General features: G+C 39.5%; 2 long non-coding RNA genes across 10 annotated transcripts in view; one reads left to right on the top strand and one right to left on the bottom strand.

Moving 5' to 3' along the window:
* The window catches only part of LOC117243895, a 253,109-nt gene that overhangs the window by 77,401 nt on the left and 151,163 nt on the right, over positions 1 to 24,545 (top strand). For all 9 annotated transcript variants that reach the window (XR_004495900.1, XR_004495903.1, XR_004495897.1 and 6 more), the window contains exon 3: positions 3,456 to 3,542. This is a non-coding gene — a long non-coding RNA (uncharacterized LOC117243895). The remainder of the gene's footprint in view (positions 1 to 3,455; positions 3,543 to 24,545) is intronic.
* LOC107200755 lies at positions 16,253 to 23,284 on the bottom strand. The gene is made up of 3 exons (XR_001519740.2): positions 23,075 to 23,284; positions 19,520 to 19,594; positions 16,253 to 16,596 (listed from the first exon to the last, which is right to left on the bottom strand). It is a non-coding gene; the product is annotated as an uncharacterized LOC107200755 (long non-coding RNA).

The following is a 24,545-nucleotide window of genomic DNA, read 5'->3' as shown; positions in this document are numbered from 1 at the left end:
TTGTAAAATAATTCCTAGTCTAGTTCTTTTGAGAAGCATTGATAGTATTTATAAAAAAAAAATGTTTTCTGATGCATTTCATGCAATATCCTGCCCCAAAACTTTGCTTGGTGTGAGGGAAGAAGGGGCATCATGTAGACAGTGATGCTGGAACTGAGCCTGGCAGCCAGGGTACCCACAGGATACATCTGATTGCTCCAGAAGAGCACGACTCATTTCCACAGCTAGCACAAACAGCTTTTAATGATTCCTGGCAGAAAAGGAGGATTTCTAGGGTGAGTGACCCTCTTCAGTTGCATATATAGACCTCATTGTCCCATCTCCAAGCAGCACCTCTGCTCAGGAATGGGAGAGATCAGAGGGGCTGCTGGCAGGGGCTTCCTCACTCAGTAATACCTCAGTTGGCTGTTGATGACTGTGGTACAGCTGCTTTCCACTCAAGCAAATGGTCTGAAGGGCCAAGCCACTGCTCAGGGCAATAGTCTGATCCTTTAGGGCTCTCCTGTCTCTCATGGAAATGCAAGGAGAGGGTGGAAGGATTTTGATCTTAGTGATCCTGACTCTCTCCCCAGAATTTTAGGACTGCCAGCCTCAGGCAGCAGACAAAGCAATACTTCTATGTGTTTCCTTGGGAAGGAAGTCAGATAATTAAAATTGACTAATGTAACTGCCCTGGTTGGCTTCAGAAATCAAACAGATGAAACTTGTTGAATTTTAAAGGTTAAATCTTGATATTAGCTTTGTCTTTTGCTTCATTTGGGCTTTGGAAGTGGTGAACAAACAGGTAGGTCCTGGTTGGTAGGTTGGTGACCATCATGAGCCCTTGTCTAAAAAATGCCACAGTGCCCATCTGTGTTACCTGCTGGGAGCTCCTGATGTTGAAGCCAAGGCATGAAGGCTGGTCTCCCCAAAACGATCTGAGGTTCTGCTTGGGCCCACACTTAGCACCAAGGGCTGGAAAGCATTTTGGATTCTGTCTTGTGCTTTTGTGTTCCTTGCTTTTGCTTCAAAGATTTTGCCCCTGTGAGGCATGCTTATTATGTGCCTAGTATATATTTCCAAAGAAATATAACTTGTAAAAGCATTAATCAATCTCTTTCATCAGTAGGTAACAGAATACTTTTTTTTTTCAGAGAAAAGGAAAATGTATAGGTAACGTTGTGCTTTGTTTCAACAATGTTTCTGATTTGCAACCAGATGAGAATCACACTCACCTTTGAGTGGTGACCTACTCTTATTTCTCTCTAGTTTTCTTGCTTGCATGCTCAGGAATGTGTTTTTTTGGTTTTTTTTCCCCTCTTCATGATTATTTTTGTGGAGCCCCTGAAACTGTAGGGACTACCAATAGTCCTTAGAGATGGCCTATGAGCCACAGTCTGAGTAGAATTCCACATGAACTTTTGTTCTTCACTATACCTTTGCTCCAGCACTCTTTGAGCCAAATGTTTTTGATGGTCTCTGTTCAATACTTCATGTGGCTCTAATTAGTCACAAGTGGCAATTATCCTCTAAAGTTGGGGATTGCAGTTAAATAAATTAGGTATGCTCTTCTATCAACTAATTTTATCATTGGTGGTGTTTTTTTGGTTTTTTTTTAATGGCTTATGTTCAGGTAAGCAGCTTCAGCTTTAGAGATGCTTCTGTTTTTCCTACATTATTCAAGGGTGTTGGGTCTTCTTGCATAAATTGCAGAGATTCTGTTGGAAGAGACTGGAGTTTTAACAGCACGTTTTGTTGAAAAAGTTGGCTGATACTTTGGCTAGATTTTTCAAGACCTTAGAGTTATAAGATGAAAGTTATAGACCAAAGCCACTGCAGGCAATGGTACAACTGTCAGGTATCTCTATATATGCTAGGTCTTCACTGGCTCATTGTTGAATTCACACTAGTGGGATTTAAACATGGATTGGGAACTGTAATTTAGGGTCTCCGGCTGCTATGTAATAGCTTTAATGTACACCAAGTTTATGAGATGCATTCTGGATAAAGCTAACTTTATCTGATTGATTTATTGATTTAATTTGTAAACCGAACAAATATGAGAAGTATCACTAATGAAATAAGAATATTACCCGATCCTGCTGTATTTTATTTCTTAACACAGAGATAGACTGAAGCCTCTGCTGCATAATTGGGCATGAGGATGTCTAGGCTTTCAGACAGTTATGTAAAATTGGGGTGACATGAAAAGACATAAAATAGAAAAGCTAATATTAGATAAAACATTTCAAGTTTTGAAGATGATGACATGGATATCTGCTTGTGGATTTTGAAAGCTTCATCTCTTTGTAAATGAAGTACAGGCAAACACAGTTGTAGCCCTATCCTGAGTGATGCTTCACTAACCCTCACTTACTGGAGTAGCCAGCTGGACTGTCCATGAGAAGCAACTGCATTGAAGCAGCAGAAATCAGAATGCTCTTCCATGTGCTGCAGATTGCTGGAAATGGAGTGGCACCTATGTGGAGTTTGCATTGTGTACTTTAGATATGAGGAAGATAGTTTTATAATGTGCAGCAGGGAGGAGATTTGTGTTACAGAAGTAGTTCAACAGTAAAATATGCTTTCCTTTGTGAGAGGAGACCAATCCGTGTGCTGCAATGAGGAAGGACTTTTCCTGTGCCCTAGAAATCTTGTTATGTCCATGAAGTTTATGGTACTATGCTTACAGGCATGGGAGTTAACTGCAGAACCTGAAATCTGAAAGGTTAATTTCCCATCTGCATCATTACTCTGTTAACCAAGCAGATGCATGTTATGCTAGCAAGTGCACATTTTTTCCAATTCAGTATTTGATTTATGAAAAGAAGACTTCGCAGAGATATCATTTAACTGATGTAAGTTGCAGAGCTTTTTAATGTACTCATGTTGTGGTTCTAAAGTCAAAATGCACCACCAAACATAGCTGTGTCCAGAATTTTAAAGTATTCTTTGTAGCTGGACACTTAAACATGGAGCTTTCCACCTGAAAAGAAAGGAAAAAATATAAAGGAAAGATGTATTTCAATTTTAGCATAAGTCATTCTTTCTGTAAAATACAACCATAATTTGAAAATGTTATTTCTTTTTCTGAGAGTACTGAAAAACTTCTATAAAATTACTGTGAATTAATATCAAGAAGTAAATACATAGATGGAGCGTAGGTGCCAAATCATCAAACCAACTGTGGATTACTCTTTCTTTTTTGATTATTCTATTTTTACATGTCATGTTGATTTTTCTATCTATAATTAGTCTTGTTAGTAGTTGTGTTACTTGTGGTTCTGATACTGCCTCAGCAGAATGTATCACAACTTTGAATACATGGAGAAAGACTAAATCATCAGAACTAAAAAAAAAAATAAAATCCTTGCAAATTCAGTGTCACACTGAATTCTGAAGTATTGTTATTCTATTTGCAATGGATTTGGTGGCTTTTATATTGTGTAACATGCTTTTTCTTTTTAAACACTTAGGAGTTTACCAGATCTTTTTTATGTGGTTGCTGAAGCATTGCCCTGGGACAGCAGTAATGATGGATGGAGGAACAGAACACACTTCAGGTAAGAAATCAGACATATGCCATTTGGTGTGGCTGTTCATTAACTTTCTTCACATTGTTTTGGTTCAGCTTCAATAGTAGCAGTCTTTAATGTTGCACCACTAAAACTCACTGAATACAAAATATAAATTTCTTGTCTACATGAATGTTTACGTATATCTCTCTGTAAATCATTGTCAGCAGGTTTTTTGTTTTCCTTCTAGATTTGGTAACCCTGGTAACAGAAGCTGCTGCTGCTATTACAGTCTTTACCCTCGCTACTGTATAAATTTCCATAAGAATTTTATTTCACGTTAGCAGTTGCAACTATAGGCCTGAATATAAGAATAATTTCAGCATTTCTTGAGTGGTTTAGGTAACTTAAGTTGTTCTTTAAGGCTGTGCCAATTCAGGATATAGTTGTCAAGTTTTTGATATCCTTGGAAGTTAATGCAAACTTACACAAAGGCAAGCAAAAGTTGGTATTGATTTAATGCTTGCTGTGCCACAAGCTTCCTGGGAAAACATGGACAAAATCTTTAGTTTCTGTATCCCTGGGAACTAAGTGGCTACATACCAATATGCTTGCATTTCTGGTAGAGAAAATAGTGTGTCCAGAGTGCTTTTTCTTGCACAACTCAATATGCCCAGGGCTATATTGAGCTTTCTGTGCGCCTGAGGATCACCTTGTTGTGCTGGCAGGGTAGAGCTGCCAGACAGCCAGTGCTCCAAAGTGAAGGTGGGTATTGTTGAGTGCACATTTTGGCTACAGTGAAAAAGGCTTGGGCTTATATGTAAATTCTGGTTTTAGTCACACTTGAGCTTTAGTACCTTTGGCCTTCCAATTTGGCCCTCTTGTTCCTTTGTGAGAGCTTTGTGAAGATAGATGTGGTGGAGACTGCTTGTGTTCAGATTGGAGCCAGATCTCTAGGTACAGTGTTAAAGAGGTGTCTTAAGGCAAGGACACAAAATATACAGAGGAATGACCCTGGAGTTGGCTTTATTCTCCAACTTGCAGGGTCCAGGAGCATAAATATACAAAACACATCAAAATATCAGTATCTGTGGATCAAGGACCAGCTTAGGTCTAGAGATTTAGGGATGGCATAGCACCCTCCTGTCCCATCAAGTGACTGACAGCTGGTGCCAAGAGAAGAGTGGAGCGTGTGATTACTTCCCAGATGAACCTCTCATGCTCCACAGATGGACACCTGAGTCACTGCTGGCTTCTTTGTTAAGTAGTCTTGGCTATGCTTTCGCTTTCTGTGGATCTGTGAGGTTGTGTTTGGATCCCAGGTGGTTTTTTTAGGCTCTGCCACTTTGCACTGTTCCAGATCGCCCAGCCGAATTCCAGGAGGGAGGAAGCAAGTAGTCCCTGAAGTTAGTTTAGAACTGCCTGCTTGCTAATTTCATTTAATCTGGGGCCTGGGTTGATGTGCCAGGACAGTCAGGAATAGAGCTGAGCCTTTTCTGTTCCAGTGAGCTGGTAGGAGAGGATGATGGGTGCAGAACTTTAAGAAGACTTTAAAAAGCAGCTAGACTAAAATCTCCTTGAAATGAAATGAAACTGCGGGCCTTCGGTGGCCCTCCCACTGCTAGTGCCTTCCTAATGAATAGGTTTGAGGCAGCTGCTCAGACCTGTCTTGCTTTCATCTTCTAGTTTATTTCCCATGATTTTAATAGCAATTTGGGGTTTATGTTCTGTACCTCCTAGAGTTACAGAAAGCAACAGAGAAGATGCTATGTCATCTGTTAAGCAGTCATCCTGCCATTTTTTTTTCCTGACAGTATTCAAGATTGTGTGGAAGAAAGTACCATAAATTTAAAATATCCTGAGGATACATACTCAGTGGGTTGAGTCTCCCAGCAAGACATTAAAATATAGGACCATTAATCAGAACAGAACTATATTTTTTCTATTTTTCTTTTGCGCATTTAGAACATTGCTTTTGGGTTCACAGAAACTTTAGGTGGACAAAAAAAAAATAAATATCTCAATGATGCTTTTGCAGCAAAATCATTGCACTGAGTGCCTGACTGTACATATTTCACCTGATGTGTTGAGACTATGGAAGGAAGTGTGAATATTGCATAAATCTATCTGACTTGCTAAGATGAAGTCTCAGAAACACACTGTTCAACATATATGATGTTAACTATTTTGGTAGCTTTGCTGAACTGGAAAAGGGTGAAGGTGGGCCTCTGAAAATGTAAAATTTTAGACTCTGAATGTGCTAACTACAGCATCCAGAATATGACACTTTTCAGTGTAAAGGCATTTCAAATTCTGTAAAAGCAAGCAGAAACTAAAACAGCTCTTGGCTAAAATCTTAGAACCAGTTGAAGGAGAATAATTTAATTACACTGATTCTCCTTCTTGGCAGAGAATATTTGGGAGACAGAATTTATGCAGCTGGATAGAAGTTTGGTTTATTTTTGCGCTTGAGTTTTGTTTTTGTTAAAAACAGTGGAGATCTTGGACTTAATAAGTGATTACAGAACCAGATGAATTTTGTACACTTTTTTCCTATCCCAAGTGCCCTTATCTTCCCTTGTGTGTCCATATTTGGGGCTAAATCCTTATGAGATAAGGGCAAATTGGATGTAGCATATAATTCAAGGCTATTTCACTTCATGATGACTCCACTGTGTGCATTCTGATGACTCATAGAAAAACATGTAAAAGACTGCGAAGCCAGCTAGCTCACTTAGAGAAAACTCTTGAGCACCTTGTTCCTCGAGTCCCCAGAAAATGGGCAAAGGTTTTCACCTGAATCCCTTTTGTGAGGCTGATGGACAGTGAGCTTGATTGTGGTACAAAATGACCAGGTATTTAATGGAAAGCCAAAAGAAGGAACCTCAAATGAAAAAGCTTTGCAATACAAGAACTGTGGGTGAACTGTTTGCTGGCTGTTTTAAGCCTTCAAAAGGGAGATGTGGTGGGGAAAAGGAAAAATATGATTTGTTTTCCTGTACAGGAAGGAGTCGCTGAGAAAAATAAGAGAGTTTGGAAATGGAGAAAATAAGTTGGACAACTTGATTAGACTAAGGAGAATAAGGCTCATCCACAGATCCTCTGAATGCATGTGAATATGTGGAGGTGGCTTGTTTCGTGCCAGAGATTTGTATAAAATTATAAAAACAGCAGGGTTGTGGTTTGTTTGTTTTTGTTGTTGTTTTTTTTTTTTAATATATTCTTTTTTTCTGTAGCAGGATATAACTACATTGTAAACTTTGGCAGGACTCTTAATATCTGAATGCTTCTTGAAACTTTGACAATATTTTTGTAAAGCTACTTCTGGAACTGGAATAAATGAGAGATTTTTTTCTATAGTCCCCCTCCTGTTAATTAAATGAAAGAGTAAGTTTTATATTTGTCCAGAATGAGGTCAAAACAAACAAGAAATTGAAATTGAAGAAGCCAAACAAGGATAAATAATGAGCCAATTTCCCAAACTGGCATTGACCTACCGAGAGTTTGGAAAAAGTATGCTTGCAAGCTTCCTTTATTATTATAACCTCTTGAACAGAATAATCCCGTCCAAGCAGCTATAAACGCTTTCCAATAGAGAAGTTTATGACCTAGTTTCTGACTGAAACACAGTATCACAGTGTTATTAGACACATTAGAATTGGAATCACAGTGTTAGACACACTAGAAATTCTATGTATTGCCCTTCAAAAACACTTGTTAATTGAAGTCAAGTAGAGTGAATTTGAAACTTTTTTTTTTTAATAGTAGGTGTAGAGAGATGATTCTACATTCCTGAGATGGCACACAGAATTTTCATTGATGTCTGAAATTTTTAGCAGAGCACTGGTTGGAAAAATGAACGTTCTAGGATTATCTCAACAGGAATTCAGCAGTTATAGGATGTCTTTCTAGATTCTGTGTTTGGAGCAGTGAAGAGAAAAATAAAGGTACATTTATTCTGTTCACAATTCTAAATCTGTTCTGGAGAGTCAGAGATAATTTTGATTAGGCTTCCATTCCATTCATGGCCCTTCTATGAGGAGCAAGGCAAGGACATGATGGGAATGTGCTCAGAGGAATTGGGAACAGAACCACTGAATTTGGGATTTGCACATCCAGTTCTCTTCAACTGGAGAAACGTAGCCTTGCAAGAGGCATCAGAACAGGCCACACTTCAGTCAGCTGCTCTGGTGAGAGGCTGGCAGAGACACCCTTCTGTGCTGGGAGGGAAGCAATGCAGAAGTAAACTAGATCAGCTGTTACAAGTTTTGGTTTGTTTCCTTTTTATCGCTTTTCCTGTGACTCACTGATGTAAGTGGAAATGAGGGAGCTGTGCTAATCTCCATCAGCTGCAGCTGTGGCCAGTACCAATCATCTCTTTTTTCCAAGGGGCTTGGGAGTGATCTTGATAGCACAGATCATTCATGTTGAGAAGAGTTTCTGAATGCTGCTGAAATACATTAAATAATACTTAGTTAGCATGGAAAGAGCTATAGTTAAAATTCTTGCAGTGTTTCAATTATAATTCCTTTATTGTTTCAGTTGCTTATAACTTCCTGAAGTGCTTGTGTCTCAAGCTGAAATTTTCCAGACTTGATCTTGGCCTGACAGTGACCTTTATTCTCTTTTCTTCTTTGTTTCTCTTTTCTCTGTAGTATTGAATGAATATGGCTCGGGCATCTCATCTGTAATGAGCAGAAAGAAGCAGCAAAATACATTAAAGTTATTACATAAAAACTCTGAACAGCTCAGGCAGTGCAGCTGTTAAAAAAATGGTGAAAATCATCAAAAGTACTTTTGGCATCTTATGAGAATCTGTGAGAGTGGGTGCTTAGATATCAACTTTAGGTCTTGAACTTTCTCTCCATCATGCATAGCCATTACACTCTGTCATAATTATAACATGCAGTTATTTTGCCTAATCAGTGATCAGCTGAATGAAGAAGTAGTCCTTGGTGAAAGAGCAGATCTGTTCCTCACTGTTTGCCATGACCCTGGCGAGACAGGGCTTTGGAAATTCAGGCAAGTGCTGTGCAATGGGAGCCCTCTGGGGCATTCCTCCTGTCCCACAGTTCAGGTTGAGAATTCTCAAGTTTTCAGAAACTCTTCTCGCAAGAAAATAGTTTGTTTAACAAAAATCTTAAATAAACTTTCTGATCAGCTCTACTCAAACTGTCTGCTGTAGTAGTTTAAATCAGAACCCAGATGTCTGAGGGGATGGAATTTAAACCTGGGATAGAAATGGTGGAAATAAATTGTCAAGAGTTTTCCTTTATATTAATGCTAATATCATATCTATGTGTTAACTTATGTAAAGGCTGCTGGTCATGGTGGTGATGTTGCTAAACAGCAAACTATGGGGTTTGGCTACTTGACTTTTAATATGTGTTTCAAGGAAAAAAATTTCATGTGTTTGCCTGTTGTCTTGGTCACAGGCTTGCTTTGCCTTAAAGGCTGAGTTTTTTTGCCAAGGACAACCATTGTGAGTATGTTTAAAAAGAAATATAAGAAACTTTTCATTTCTAGAATTGGCTTTTCATGGTCTCTTGTTTTCCATGGGAAATATCACTTCATGTGCATTCGTGAATCATGTCTTGTTTCTGCTGATAAGTGGTTGTGTAATCCCAGTGATGCAGACAAGTGCCTCACTCTAAGAGCTGCAGGGCAGCAGCAGAGAGAGGGGGAGAACTGAACTGCCAGTAGACTTGGCAGTGGTTCCCAGTGCTCTCCTGCCCTCTAACTTACATTTTAAGTGAATTCCCAAGCTCTGAACCTCCTGTGTGATACCACAACTCTCTGATCTTGTAGAGGGCTGTAGAAACTTTGTTAATTTATTATTATAAACTTACATTGGTCACCTGCAAGCTCATCCCTTGCAGGAGCTCAGGAGTGCTGTTCAGCCACTGCTACAGCCACACTAGGTAAAAGTAAGGTAAAAATAAAGCATAAAGCTGTAAGGTGTCCATAGCATAAGCTCAACTTTTCATGTTGCCAGAGAAAACTTAGTTCTTCTTGGAAAATAGTACTATCTGTTTTGGTGGGGGTTTTTTTTTGTGGTTTTTTTTGTATTTTTTTAAAAGCTTTAAAGGTCTCAGGATTTAGGGTTTGATCATTAGCTACAAAAGTTCTATCACAACCATTTTCATCTTTAAAAATTAATCAAAATGTATCTTCTGCACCATATTGTGAAACAACTCTCTTAAAGTTGCACTGATAAGATGCAGAGTCTAATACCAGAACTTTAAATGAAACTGCTCTGTGTCTGTAGTTTGTCTTCAGAATAGGAGGAATTGATTTCTTTAAATCGGCCACCAGATTTTGGTCCAACCTACTGTTCTTTTGATGACAATCTTGGATTCTGAACTCTTTCAGGCATCCTAACTTGTGGCAAATTATTAAAGTGGAATTTCCTGGGAGAGGGACAGCCTTGTCCTTAAAGTTGGCTTTGATGGTCCTAATGTGGAAGAATAATGCATCACTTGGTATTGGCAGCAGGTAGTGAGAACTGTTGCAGATATTGTGGGTACAGGACAGTCAATGTGCAAGAAGCTTTAGGTGAAATGAAGTAATAAAACTTCATTGAAAAAATGACAAACTTCTGTTTCTGTGGTGAGGATTTCCTTGTCATTTCAGTCTCATTAAAGCTGCTGGTTGAGATCTGCTCTCTTCTGTGTTGTCTTTGGGCTTATACTTCCAGTTACATTCTTAAATGACAAATTTTTTGAGAATTGAGCATATATTTCTTCCACAGACATTAAAATGCAAACTCAGTTATTGGCAAATAAAAAAAAAAATTGTTGTTTTGACATGTTTGGCCCTTTTCTGTCTGAACACTGCTCTTGGATGGATGTGTTCTTTCAGGTGTACAGCTAGGTACTGGTTCTTTAGCCAGCTGTGGGATATTTAGAGGGGCTTTCTAATAGGAGCATGGAACTAATTTTATCATGTTGACTTTCTGTTCAGTGGTTTCTGTATTGCTTTTTCCCTTGTAATCTACACTTTAATTATAGGTATAAGTATTTAGCCAGTCAGAATGGGCTCTGGTGTTTGAAACTTTAGTAACAAAAGTCCTTCTGTCTTGAAGTATTTAAAAACTGACCTTTAACCTGTTAAATCAAGTTAAATGGGGAGTGATAGCCTTAACTCACTCTTTTTTCCCTTTCAGCTAATTTATTATTAAACAGTCTATGGTGATGAGTACTTTTGAAAAAATCAGTTTAACTCTTGAAATTCCAATCTGGAAATCAGCTTTGCTTTGTCACTTCCCCAGCTTTCATATGTCTTTTATATTTGGGCTCTGTAAGTTAATGAAAGACACACCAGACACATAACCCAGTATATGCACTATAGGCAGAAAAAGCTCCCTGAGAGAGCTGAAACAACTCCCACGCAGTAAATTCATGACTTGCTGAGCACTGCTGCTGTTCTGCTGAAGGAGGGATCAGGATAGTTTTTTTTTTTTTTTTTCTCTTTTTTTGTGCCTGGATAATTGTGTGAATGTGCCCCATGTGCCTGACCTCCCTCCCCCACCTTCCCAGGGCCCTCAAAAGCAGCCATAATCCTTACGCCTCCTGCTTCCTCACCAGAAAAACACATCAGCTCTTAGCTTGGAAAACATCCTGCTTTGCAGATGTGCTGTGTTCCAGGGAGGCTGGCCCTCTTTTGGGCTCTGAGCTCTTCAGATCATCCCTCTTGGAAATTATTAATTCTGGTTACACTGCTGCTCTGCAAACAGTCAGGGCGGTCTCTCCTCTTATTTCAGGGACCACTGCGGGAGGGCTGTGTCGCACATTGTTTATCACTGTTTCTGGTCTTTGGATGCATGTGCTGACCCAGAGGTTTAGTTTGCAGTAAACTGAAAAATCAGCTTGAAAGTTTAAACTTGTTTTAGAACGTTTACAACTAGCACAGAGTAGGAACAAGTTAAGCTGAGGTGGAAATGCTCATATTTGACAAGGAAGGAAGGAAGGAGTGTATTGCTTATTGCTCTGCTGGAGGAGAGACAAGGGTATGTACCCTTATGTATCATGGTATGGAGCTGGCTGAATGGAAAAGCTGAGTCCCAGCACTGATCAGTGGTCAATTTGCCTGGGAAAATGTTCAGCATCTCCATAAGAAATAACAATGCGTCTGTGACCGTAAACTGGGAAAGGCAGCACGGGGCTGTCCGGTCAGGAAATCTTCAGGCACAGAATCACCAGTGAGGGGCAGACCGAAGGAAGCTGGCAGTCTGGGAGTGAAGAAGTAGGAATTTTGGCACGCTCAGAGCAGGATTGTGCAGGAATATTGTCTGGCCAGCAGTCTAGCATTGCTGCCGTCTGATGGAAGCGGTGCATGCTCGATTCAAGCCAGCACCAATCCTTTCTTTCCTTGCCCAGCACAGAAATATCGGCGTGAGAGATTTCCGTGCGCGATTGAATCGCTCTGCTTGGACCACCCTTGGGCAGGCAGACTCCAGTCAGTCGAATCTATGTTGGTGGCAGCTCAGAGTCTCTGCCATCTGTAGGTTCAGATATGCTGGAGATTAGGCCTGTTTCAAGCTGTCTCTTTTATGGCCATACCCTTCGTCTGATCCCAAACATTAAGAGATTAGGTTTCTTGAAATATCAGCAATTGTCGGCCCCCCTGGCTGGAGCAAACCACTTAGCCTACAGATGTGGGAAGGCTTGAATAGGTTTTCAGCATGAAAGAAATGTTGAGCTCCCATGATGTATAATTTATACAGAGGAAGGAATAGTTTTTCACCTGCAGAGTGTTGGTAAATGCTGTTTTTTGTACTTTGGTCAAGGGCATGCACTGATAAGCTGGGGCAAAGAAACACAGTGAAGGTAGGTGTTTCTTCTATGGAATGAATACAATAAAAATAGGAATATGCATCACAGATAGAAAGTGCTGACTACTCAGAGCTTTCCAAATGCATACTAGTTTAAAACTTTTATCTTATTTTCTTTGGGGACTGCATTGCAAGTTTTGAGTGTTCTATGTTTCAAAACAGAGCTTTTATCATAAGGAAAAGTTGAGTATTTACTACCCCAAGATCTATTAAAAATCCATAAATGGCAGGCAAAGCAGAGAGGTTTGGATTCGCATGATGAACCTCCTGAGGAAGAGCCTGAAAATAAGCAAAAAATGAGGTTTTGATGCTTTGGCATCTAGAATTTTGTGAAGCTTTGGAAAAGTTGTACAAAACAAGGTTTTGTTTGTTCGAAGGGGACTGCTTCCCAGCTCCACTTCTTTGTAATGGTAAACACTGAATTTCAGTGCAGGTAAACACTGCCACCATAAAGAAAAAAGCCATGCTCCAGGTTGTGTATCTGAAACTAGTTCCAGGACTTGGGTGCACAGGTGCTTCTTGCAGTGCAGTTCTCCTGGCACAGGGCTGGGTACTTCCATGGTTTTATGCTCCAGGCCAGGATCTAGACCTAGATGTGCCTGAATCGCCACAACAGGGCTGTAGAGGTTTTCGTGGTAAAGCTTAGTGTGGGTCAAACATGCTTGTGACATGTTCATTAGGAAAATGTCTGATAATTTCAGACTTGCTTTGAGTAGCTTTCATATTTTGGTTCACTGTCCTATTTCCCTGTTTAGACATCCTTACTGAAAAATCCCCCTAATATGGCATAAAATGTTGTCTTTATTTGTAGTGGACACTGTTCATAAGGAGCACTGTAATTCTGAAACATCTACTCTGAGAACAGTAATGCATTCTTCTGTTTGTTCATGGAATTGCAGAATGGTTTGGTTTTAGAAGGGATTTGTAAAGATACCACTCAGTCTGGCTTGCCTGCCATGGGCAGCATCATTTTTCACTGGATCAGATTGCAGAACACCCCTTACAGCCTGAATTGGGACACTTTCATAGGACAAAAACTAGATTGCGTTAGTTTCTTTGCATATTCTCCACATTAAGGGAATAATTTATGTTATCACATATAGTTGTTTTGAATTTTACTGAAATGAAGAGAATATTTATTATACAAATATTGGTATAAGTACATGAACATTTTACATATATAGCTTGTCTTACTTTTACCAGTCAACACACAAAAGTATATTTCCTCTTAGAAAAAAAATTTTTGGCCAAGTTCTACTTTTTCAAATCCACATAGGTGTAAAAGCAAGTTCTGTTGATGTCTCTGTGATGAGTTAAATTTTTTGCTTGTACAACTGAGTGGCGAGTCTGACTCATAACTTTATAAAAAGTATACATTTTATTAATATTTAAAATATCTCCAGCTCTCAGAAGTTGCTATTCTAAATCCACTCCATTTATTTTTATCTGCAAATCCTTCCACATAATTCACTTTAAGACAGCTGTGATTGCCTTCTCCTGCCTGCAACTGTTCCCATTTTCTTGTAATGTAGACTCATCGAAGCATTTGGTGTGGACATTGTTGGTATAATTCAGGGGGAACTTGCTCACTAATCTGTCGGTGTTAACCATAGACAACGTGGAAGTACACACATACCTATAGTATGTGGTACACACGTTTAGAAGTGACCTCATCATGTGGTTTGGTCTACAAAGCCAAGGAGGAGAACAAGGCTGTTTTTGCAGGAAGATCTCACCAAATTATCAAAAACTCCAATTCCACTAACAGCTTGTAGCTGGCTGCCTGGGGAGGTAACTCTGCAGTTAAGCCAAGCAAAACAAGGAATGGATTTCTGTAGTATACAGGTTCTTTGTACTTGAAATTCCTCCTGTTTAACTTTGCAAGTGGACTGAAACCTTGAAGTTGCAGTAGAAGGGGGTGATCTCTAAAATTAGTTGTCTGACATAGACTCTTGAACTTAAGGAATAGGTTTTATTAAGACCCTGAAATTCAACCTGTACATTAAGAGGCTGGGATTCCCTGGGGATGCTGGTACAGGGCTACACTGTAAGAACTGGGTTCAGGGCTGGAATGCCTTTTGTGTGTTAGCACAGGAGGGATGGGATGCAAGGAATCTTTAACTCCAAACAAATCAGTCTTTGAGAAGAAAATGTTTGTTGAAGTTGGCTTTAATTTAGGTGCCAAAGCAGGAGAAGTATGGTGGCACAACGCTGAGTAGCCTCTCTTACATCTGTAAGGCTGCTCTGGGTGTGCTGTGTTGCTGCAGCCAAGGTCAGCTGTGGGTCATGCTGGGGTGTGTCTGTGTACAGGCCGACTATAACAGTGTGCAGAAGCATCTGTGAGCTTTGCCATCATCACATAACCATTTGAAATACCACTAGGCTTAAAAAAAAAGCACACACTTTCTCATAGCATTGGCTGTTCAAGTGTGTAATGATATTTCTAACTGCAACAGGAAAGCATATACAGTAATTAAAACACAGAGCAGAAAAATTAGTCAAATTTGGCACAAATGCCTGAGAAAGTGTCTGTTTGAGCTGTAGATATAAATGAAGCACCAGCCAAAATTACTTTCAAAGGCTTTAATTACATCTGTTTTAATTTAGCATGTAAAACGCAGGATATTATTTTTTAATATAAATTTAATTCATGGTTAATCTGCAGATTGCAATATCCTTCCAGTAGAAATGATGCACTTGGACTGTGACAACTGAAAACTTCCCTTTTGAGATGTTTGGTTATTCTGTCACAGGGCCTGCTGTCCAGAACCACATGTTCTCTGTGTATGGGCAGCTGCTGCTGGGGGGTCATTTAACAAAAAAATCTCAGCACTCCTTTGGTTTTAATGTGACTGCATTATTATATAATAAGGTGTTCATAGTGCAGATATGTAAAATCAGACATCAAAATATAATATCATGTCCATGGTGTTTATAGTGCAGATATGTAAAATCAGACATCAAAATATAATATCATGTCCATGGTATTTTTTCTAAAGTACACACAGTAGGCATGGAGAATAGTACTTCAACTATTCTAGAGCTCGTTGCTTATAAATGAGGAAAGCTACATGCTTGAGATAATCAAAGTTTTTTCACTAATTATCCTGTTCCAAATGAGAAAGGGACTCTGTGTGTGTGTAAGAATAGTCAGATCATATATTCTGTACTGTTCAATGTCTGTGGGTGTCATGTGCCAGTAAAGAGCGAGTTCAAAATGCTTCTGATGAGAAAGTGCAGGTTCCAGGGAAAGGAGAGACTGGCAGTCATGCAAACCTGGCTGCTCTTGGAAAGGATTTTAAGAGTGCCATTAAAAAAAGTTTAGAGCTGCCATGTAAATTAGCAGGTTCAAACCATCTAGATCCAAAGGATTTGGGAAGATTATCTGAATGAATTTCAAACACAACTGGCCATTATACTGAATTAATTGTGAAACAAATAGTGACTTGAGCAAGAGAAGCAGGAAAAAAAGGTCATTTGTTTTCCTCCCTCTTAAACAGGGAGAGGGCAACTAAACATCAGAATTGGTGAGCCTCAGTTTTTAGTTTACATGTAAACACATACACCAGTTCTTTTCTAATATCTGACCTAAACCTGTCCTGACACAACTTCAGGCCATTCTCTTGGATCCTGTCATTGTCAGCACAGAGAAGAAATCGGTGTCTGCCCCTCCTCTTCCCCTCACAAGGAAGTTGTGACTGCAGTGAGGTCTCCCCTTGGTCTCCTCCAGGCTGAACAGCCCAAGTGACCTCAGCTGCTCCTCACACACTTCCCCTCAATGTCCTTCACCATCCTCACGGCCCTCCTTTGGACACTCTCTAACAGTTTAATGTCTTCTTCTCGTATTGTGGCACCCAGAACTGCCCCCAGCACTGGAGGTGAGGCCACCCCAGAGCAGAGTGGGACAATCCCCTCATTGCCTGGCTGTGATGCTGTGCCTGATGCCCCCCAGGTCAGGGCTGGCCCTCCTGGCTGCAGGGCACTGCTGGCTCAGATTCTATCTGCCCCCAGAGCCCTCTCCATGGCGCTGCTTTTTGGCATCTCATCAGAATCCATCGCTTTCACCTGCTGAAGTTCACCCAGCGCGTGTTTGGGCACTGGAACAGGCTCCCCAGGGCAGTGGTCACAGCACCAAGCCTGACAAAGTTCCAGAAGCATTTGGGCAACACTCCCAGGCACCTGGTGTGACTCTTGAGGATGATGCTGCGCAGGACAAGGAGCTGGACTTGATCTTTGTAAGCCCCTTCCAGCTCAGCATATTCTGTGATTCTGTGCATAAGAGAATAAGAAAAACACAAAAGAGAACCTGTTTATGTGGGTAACAGAATCATGGATCTTAAATAGTTTAGTTACATAATTATGGAAATTGGGCCAGAAAAACTGGAAAGCCTTATTTGGTCAAAATTGTCACATTGATAGGAGGAGGAGACTGAAGTTCATGAACTGTAACTTGATTTTGGGGGTGTAACATATAATATTTTTTGTGAAATCTTACTTATAATATAGTTTTAATTAAATTGTTTGTGAAAGTTTTTATACTGAAATTGAAAACTGTCAAAAAAAACCTCCAAAAAACTCCTCTCAAACCCAGAAACAGATGGCCATGACAATATACAAGTTTAGGGAATGATATCATAGGCAGTGCCCATCATATTTTAATATAGTTTAATGCAGAGATATAGCATGCAGATGAGTGGTGACGATCTTGTGTTTTCTCCTGCACACAAGGATAATCAGCTCTTCCCAAACAACTTATCTTGCTGTCAGCAGGATCTGAGGCTATATGGTTTTAGCAGATTATTGAGTTTTGTCAGAGGAGTGGCTGCACCACTGGTCTCAGGATGCTCTCTCTGAGGAACATTTTATGTGTGGGCATGTTAAAAGTATTACATTTTATATACATTTTATATTTAAACTTTTGCTCGGTCAGTGGCATGGTACTGGAAATTTTTATTTTAAGAACTCTTCTTCACAAATAACAGGCTTAAGAAAGCTGAGTTTCTCATTTAATTACTTCATACGATTGCCATGCAAGGTGTTTAAGGATGTAAGGAAATCTCCCAAAATACCAAGAGACTTCTGATAAATTCCTGAGCATGTATGTGGCAGTGCTGTCTTTTGGTGCATCTTTTATCCCATGGTGTACCTGTCAGAGTAGGAACAAACTGACAAAGATGAATTTTTCTGACTTCCACCTTCTCAGGATTTTAATAGCCGTAGGTAGCATCACCATGATAGCAGACTTCGTTCTGCTTTGTCTTTAAAACCATTAGTCAAAATGTAGTCATGTTACCACTAGATACAGTCTTCCACACCTGCCAAAACTTTTTTACTCTTGTTTTTATCTGCGTGTAACTGACAGCAAACTTCTCTCTTGTAGCTCACAATGCCAAAAGGAGACTGCTCTGCAAAACAGAGAAGATTCACTGGGTTTGCTGGTGCTTCTATCCCTTGTTTTCTGGAGATGCTTGGTTGAAACAGAGACCACTGACTAACTTTCCATAGTTTGTTTAGTTGTGAAATCATGCTGGCTGCATGTTTCCATTTTTGCTTTGTGTCTTGGGAACTTTGAGTTCACTTAGGTGATGGAGCTTTAGAAATCTGGAATTCTGTACCACTTGGGAAGATGCTATTTATTAAAGATAGTGACAGCAGAAAATATTGTAATAACTCTCTGGCTCAACTCTCAAACACATCTTTGGCTTAAAACTAGCTCCTAGGGCTAATAGCAAAACCCAGATGCCTTTTTTCACACTAATGCCTGCATTCTTAATAGACTGCCTTAGTGCAGGCCCTGGAAACTGAAAGCCACTGTAATACTACAACAACCTCAGGCAGGACCCTCAACAAAGCACAGGTTAGAGAAGAGAATATACCTACACAACGTTTTTAAAGCCAGCTCTCTCCAAAAGCCAACAAACTAAACCCATGTTATTTTTGAAACCAAGTAGAAAAAATTGTGCCCAGAGAGGACTCAAAGGAATCATCAGATACCATTAAAAAACCTCCCAACTAAACAAACTCAAACTCCTCCCAGATAAACATTCTGCAGTCAGTGTCCCTATAAAAAAGGAAGAGACAAGAAATTTTAAAGTACTAGGAGACACAGAATGAAATAATCTGCTACCTAGATGTTTTGCCTTCTGCCAGTAAACTTTAAGTGTTTGCAAATGCCCCAAGACTTGGATGTATGGTATGAAAGGAACACCCCTGATTATAGGGGAAGGGGAGGTGACTCCTCATTTTTTAGGCCATAGGATCCTGAATTTTCAGTTGACAAATATATTGTGTCACTGGGTGATCTGCTAAACATTTTTTCTGGAATAGCATACACTGTGAATTTCCCACAACCTTGCCATTTAATAGCCTTAGAACTTCAAATGTCATCACAGAATTAAACAAAATATCATAAGCACTCCTCTTTCTTCTCCCTCCTTCCCCTGAAGCCTTGAAAGAGTGATCTGCCATGGCTGTGAAAGTATGAAGAAAGTTTTGGGATAATCTGTTGCAATATTGAAGTATTTACTGTTAAAGGCAACTCAGAGATCCTCATGCTCAAAGGTTTCATTGCGATGTCTTGGCTTTGCCTTGCTTTACCTGTTGTTGCATTATCACCTGCTGTACACATAGCACAGCACCACCCCCAAGATTTTTGAGCAAAAGCAAGTAACTTCACAATGATTATCAGCTGTGTCTTATGGTTATACTTATGTTGAATGTTCTGTGTGTTTATTTAAGAATCACAATCTCTTATCATAGTAATGGTATTGTGGGAAGAGTGTGTTAGAATAGTTGCCAAGCACCCAAGAACTGCTGAGGCAATCTTGCCTGAATTTTTCCTCTCAGTTATCAGTATATTCTGTTAGTGAGAAAGAAGTTGCTGCTGCTACCTAAACAGAGAATAGCTTGGGGATGTTAATGATCTCTTAGAGCATAGACTATAAACAGAAAGAAATCTGAAATAGAAATCTTCTGACTGCATAATCCAAGAAATAACCAATGTCTAGTTACAATTACTGCTGAGGCTCCTATTTTAGGGCTCTTGTGGCTGTGGTGGTATGCTGTTATTTTGCCTCAGTTCATTATTTTCGAGATGCTTATCTGCAGTACTGCAAAAGTGAGGGCTGCTTTATGTAAGCCAGCACTTCTTCATTGTCCATTGCTCTTGCTTGAATTCAGTCTTTGAACTTACCTCATTTCCTTGGTGTTTAATACCACCAAATGCAAAGGTGACAGAGTCCATCTCCAGTGTCAGGTACTTCTGTTGCTAGAGGAGATAAAAAATAGAGAAGTGCAGGATGTGAGGGAGCTTCTTCCTCACAAAACTTGCTTATCAGAAATACCTTCATGGAGATATTTAAAAGATGTGTAGATGTGGTACTTAGGGTCATGGTTAAGGGATGGACTTGGAAATCCCTGGCTAATGGTTGGACTCTATGGTTTGAAAGTTCATATCACTTAAAACTAAATGATCAGTTCTGAACTTCTGGATCCAAATATCCTTAAAATTGCAGGAAGATGCTGATGCTGTGTAGTAGTGTTCACTGGTGGTAGTCTCTAACTTCTGCCTTCCCGCATTTGTCTTGTTGGATAAATAATTAGTTAAGATCATGGTTGTCATAATTGCTGTCACCTTCTGCATGCTGTTATCATTACAGTAAGTTCTGCCTTGGCTGCGTGCCTCATGTCAGCTCAGGATCAGGGCAGAGCTAAACTCAGGTGACCCAAGTGGTAAAATTCTGGTGTTGTTTGCCCTTCCCTTCCCCTGGAGTGACTTTCTTTTCAGCTGGAAAATACCCCTGTGAAACTTCTCCTTCATTTCAGTTGCTCCCTGCTCAGCACAGTAAGCTCAAAGCGGTGTTTTTAAGTTGAGAGCAGGATTGTGTAGTGGCTAACCCAGCCTCCTGCTGGGGGGGGTGGGCAAGGGTGGGCAGAGCCAAGGGAATAACCACGGTGGTCTCCTGCATTGGTACTGCCTGGCTTCAGTTTTGGTTGTCCCCAGCAGTTCATCACAGCAATCCAATATTCTGAAACTTGCTAGCTGTCCTGAGAGAACACAAACAAATCACAGCTGCATAGCATGTTTGGAAAACCATGGAAGTGCCAACACTTCAGGACTTCTTTTTTTTTTTATTCTGTTTTAATTTTTTTTCCAAAACATCTTAGAAAATATTGATTTAGGGGTGAGCAAACAGGTTTGACTGAAATAACAAGTAATCCATGCTTTCCACATTTTTTGAGCTGACTCTAAGATTTATGCTTCTGGGGTTTGTTGTCTTTGAATAGTTGGATATGGGAATTGAAATTTTCTTTCTCATTCTTTCTGAAATACTTCAACATTTTCCTTTTATTTCTCAATAGTCTTGAGCTTGATAGTTTGTTCCAGTTTTCTGGTGTAGTTAGAAGTGATTCAGATGATTCTCCTGGTTTTAACTACTTGATAAAATTTTGTGAACTATAGATTTTCTTATTTGGTTTTAGAATAGGTTTTTTTTGGTCAGAGAATACAATTCAGTAATAGATCATAAACACAAGGGATCTCATTGGTACCTTACTCTGATCTCATTTCATACTTACTCTGTTTAATTTAGTACTTTTTATTTGCATAGGTGAAGTGTTAGAAAACAATTTATTGTTTCTTACTTTTTATACTTACAGGAGAACATTAAACTAATTTTTTTTTAGTTTCTTATAGAAAAGAGAGTGTATATTACAGTTATTTGTTAGCTTAAATCGCTAACCTGAAGTAATATGAAGTATTATATAACTTGAAAAGTTACTGTTTAAGGAATGGAAAGAAGGGGAAGAGAGGATTTATCTTTCTTTTATATCATTCATTAGGCCAGTTTTGTTTTTCTCTTGTGTTTTGGGAATTTCTTTCCTTCTCTCTCAATATATATGAAACCTGTTTAATTAGTTGAGTGAAGCATAATTTTTATAAAATTATCATCTCTGTCTGTAAAGTTATATTCTGGCTTTGTTCCATTTATGTTTTCTCATCTGTTGAGTCTGCTGAGCACAGACAAATGCAGGCGAGACACAGAGCCTTTACTTGCATTAACTCTGTCAGTGCAGGTCGCTTGCTTATTCTGTATTTATCTGTTCATTTCTCTTAGAGCTCATTAATCTGTCAGCATGACACAATCCTTCCAATGAGATTGTGCCAAATGTTACAGTAGCACACCAGCAGAAACCTGCATGCCATTTTTCCCCCCCACCAGTGATTAAATAAGATCATTTTCCTGTCATGTAGTATGCCCAGTGCACTTGAGATTCACCAGCTTTTTGGTTTTTTAAGAGGAAATAGCATAGCCATTCCACAGTATTGACTGAAAACTTAATTCAGGCTTTACATACGGCCTGACCCTCTACACTGCAGCTCTTTGCTCTTAAGCAGAAGGGTAATAGTGGTGAGAGCACAGGATAAGCCTGACTGGGAGGGAGAGCTCAGCACACAGGACTCCAGTGGTATTCAAGACTGAGCTTCAGAGCTGCTCAAGAATTACTGCTGTTTATGACTGTTCTGGCCTGGCACACTGTCAGAGCTATTAACTACAGAGTAACATGTCCTCAAATAAAATGCAGTGGCTAGGGAGGAGTGAAGGGGCTATTTTTCCATTTCTTAAAATAATGCCTCATTATCTTAACCTATGGAAAGAGAAAAGAATTCTTGAAGTATAGTGCTTCCAAAATTCTGGGTGATGTATAAAAATAGCTGTGAATGTGGAGCATTGAGGGGAACCTTGGGACCCACTTTTGGCTTCTTGAAGTTTTCAAAGCTTCATAATGCTGAAGAAGGAGCTTGCTTTGTGCTGGCCTTTGCAGCTATGTCCCTGGTCTGGATTTCTCCAGATCATACTTGGTTTTTTTCCCCTTTCCTAATTCCAATGTATGCATTCTTTTGTTCATATGCTGTTTATTAAAAACAAACAAAAAAAATCCCTCTTCCTGTGCTGCATAAAATAAAATTAAAAAAAAAATAAATAAAATCCTGTGCTGGATAAAATACTATGCTTACCTGTAAGCATCTGGAGCTTCAGTTTCATATGCTGTATTTTTGTTGAGCATATGTTCAGAAATGACTCCTGCAGAGTGTTTTGATTATTTGTGAATCTCTTCATCTTGCTTTGAAAGCACCCTAGCATCATTTATATGGTCATGTTGGATGGCAGTGACATTTATTAACACACAGTCTGAAATACTAGCAGTATTTTCTTTCAATTGAGACAGGTAGATAAAAAAAGTTATTTATTAATGTCCGGATCTACCACAAAACAAGCAGATGTTTGACTTCAGCTGAAAGTGTAAAATGTCTTGGTCACCTCTTTCCTGGCACTGACAGAATTCTTGGACTTCTTCCAGAGAAATGGAGTGCAATTTGAATGTGTGAGGAAGATACAAGAAAAACCCCAACCAAACAAAAAAAAAACCAAAAAAACAAACAACCCAGCAAAACCAAAGTGGGTTTTTATGAGTCTGATTATTTGCTCTTTATGCTGCCTGTCCTCTTCCTTTTATCCAAGCAATGGTTTTGTTAGGTTTATGTTAAAATACTTTTTTTCCCCCTTTTCTTTTCCAATTCTGTAATTCTGTCTGCTTGCTCTGCTCTCTCCCAGGAGTTCTCTTGTTCCCTCGTGCATTTTTTCCTATTCTTTCATTAGCATGGATTTTCTTTTTCAGTTCCTGCTCAGAGTTACAATTTGTAGCTGTTTTAAAATCTCTTTTTCTTTTCCTTGTTTCTCCTTACCTGCTATTTCTTACAGTCTTCAAGCTGTATATTTGTTCTTCTTTCTGTCCTCTGCTCATATTCCTTAGTTAGGATTTCCTCTTCACTGTACTTTTCCAAAACAGTCAATCTGCTGAAAAAACCAAACCTAAAACAACACCCAAACCTGGGGCACGTCCTACTGATCAGGTACTTCAGGTTCTTGAGAAAGTGAGCTGTGCATATGTAGAGCCTTTGACTTCAAACCTGAGTGAATACAATTACAAAAATCTTTTTTGTAGGACTTAAAAATGCACAAAATCTTAAGCCCCTAGGAGCAGTTTAACTGCAAAGAATCAATATATTAGAGTGGTGTCACCTGTGCTGTTAGCTATAGCTGTTATGGTGTCAGCATTTCCATTATAAATTTTGGCTTTTCAAGGGTTTATAACTTTGCCATTAAAATTCATTGCTGACTGAAACTTGGCATACAAGGACTAAGCCTGGAGCAAACTCCCCCTCCCCCCCTTGAAAGTAACTTTCAGTCCAAAGGAATGTGATAAAAACCATTAGTCTAATGATTAAACAGGCAACACTATTGATACCAAAAAATTACTTTATTTAGTTATGTTTCAGCCTTCATTGTGGACATATACACCAGGTATTTTGGAACAGGAGATGCAATGAACTAATAAAAAAAAAAAAAAAAAGAAAACAAAACACCTCCTTAATAATCCTATCATCATATGCCTTAAGAAAAATTAAAGAACAGAAACCAGGAGGCTGAGTAGATCAGTGTGCTGAATGCTTTAAACCTGCTTCAGCTGGATGAAGAAGAACAAAGTGTCCCAGGCAGGGGGATCTCTGCTCTCCCTGAAGAGGTGTTTCCAGCTGGTGACCTGCACCAGACAGGCTCCTTGCTCATCTGTCATTGCTGGGGAGATGCCTCATTTCTGGGCAGATGAAGTTGAGGCAAGCAGGATCCTGTTCTTAATGAGGTAATTTAGGTCACCCAGCAACTACCTGATGTGGGGCAAATTTCTTGTGTGGAATCGCCCCTGGGCAAGTATCTATCCTCACAGCCTGGTGCCAGAACACTTGGTATTATTTGGCCCCTTTTCTTGTTGTCTTTGCAAGGAAGCCTTAATGGGAGGATAATCCTTTCCTCCTCCTAAAAGTAGACAGCAGGATTCATCCTGCTGCTATGTTTGGGAGTAACACATGCAGCTGTTCTTGAGTAAGATTCTATCTGTGGGGCTTCTCTTGCATATCTTGCACTCTGGTGCCTCTTTTGAAGTGAAAAATGTTAACAGCAATAGTGTTGGGAATGAAAAAGATTCGGGGGAAAAGAAAGTATTTAGTGACAAAAGCGAGTGCTTTGATTATAGTAATCTGCCTTTAAAGATGTACCACATAATGCTCTATCTTGGAAGTTTTGAGGGTCAAATATTTGACACCCAACCCATTTAAAGTTGTTTACATATACAAAGTGATTCCAACGGGTATAGGGAGG

This window comes from Parus major, chromosome 2, assembly GCF_001522545.3.
Source record: "Parus major isolate Abel chromosome 2, Parus_major1.1, whole genome shotgun sequence".
In the NCBI taxonomy this organism is placed as follows: Eukaryota; Metazoa; Chordata; class Aves; order Passeriformes; family Paridae; genus Parus; species Parus major.
Note: the sequence above shows the minus strand (reverse complement) of the source record. Positions and strands in the feature narration are given on the sequence as shown.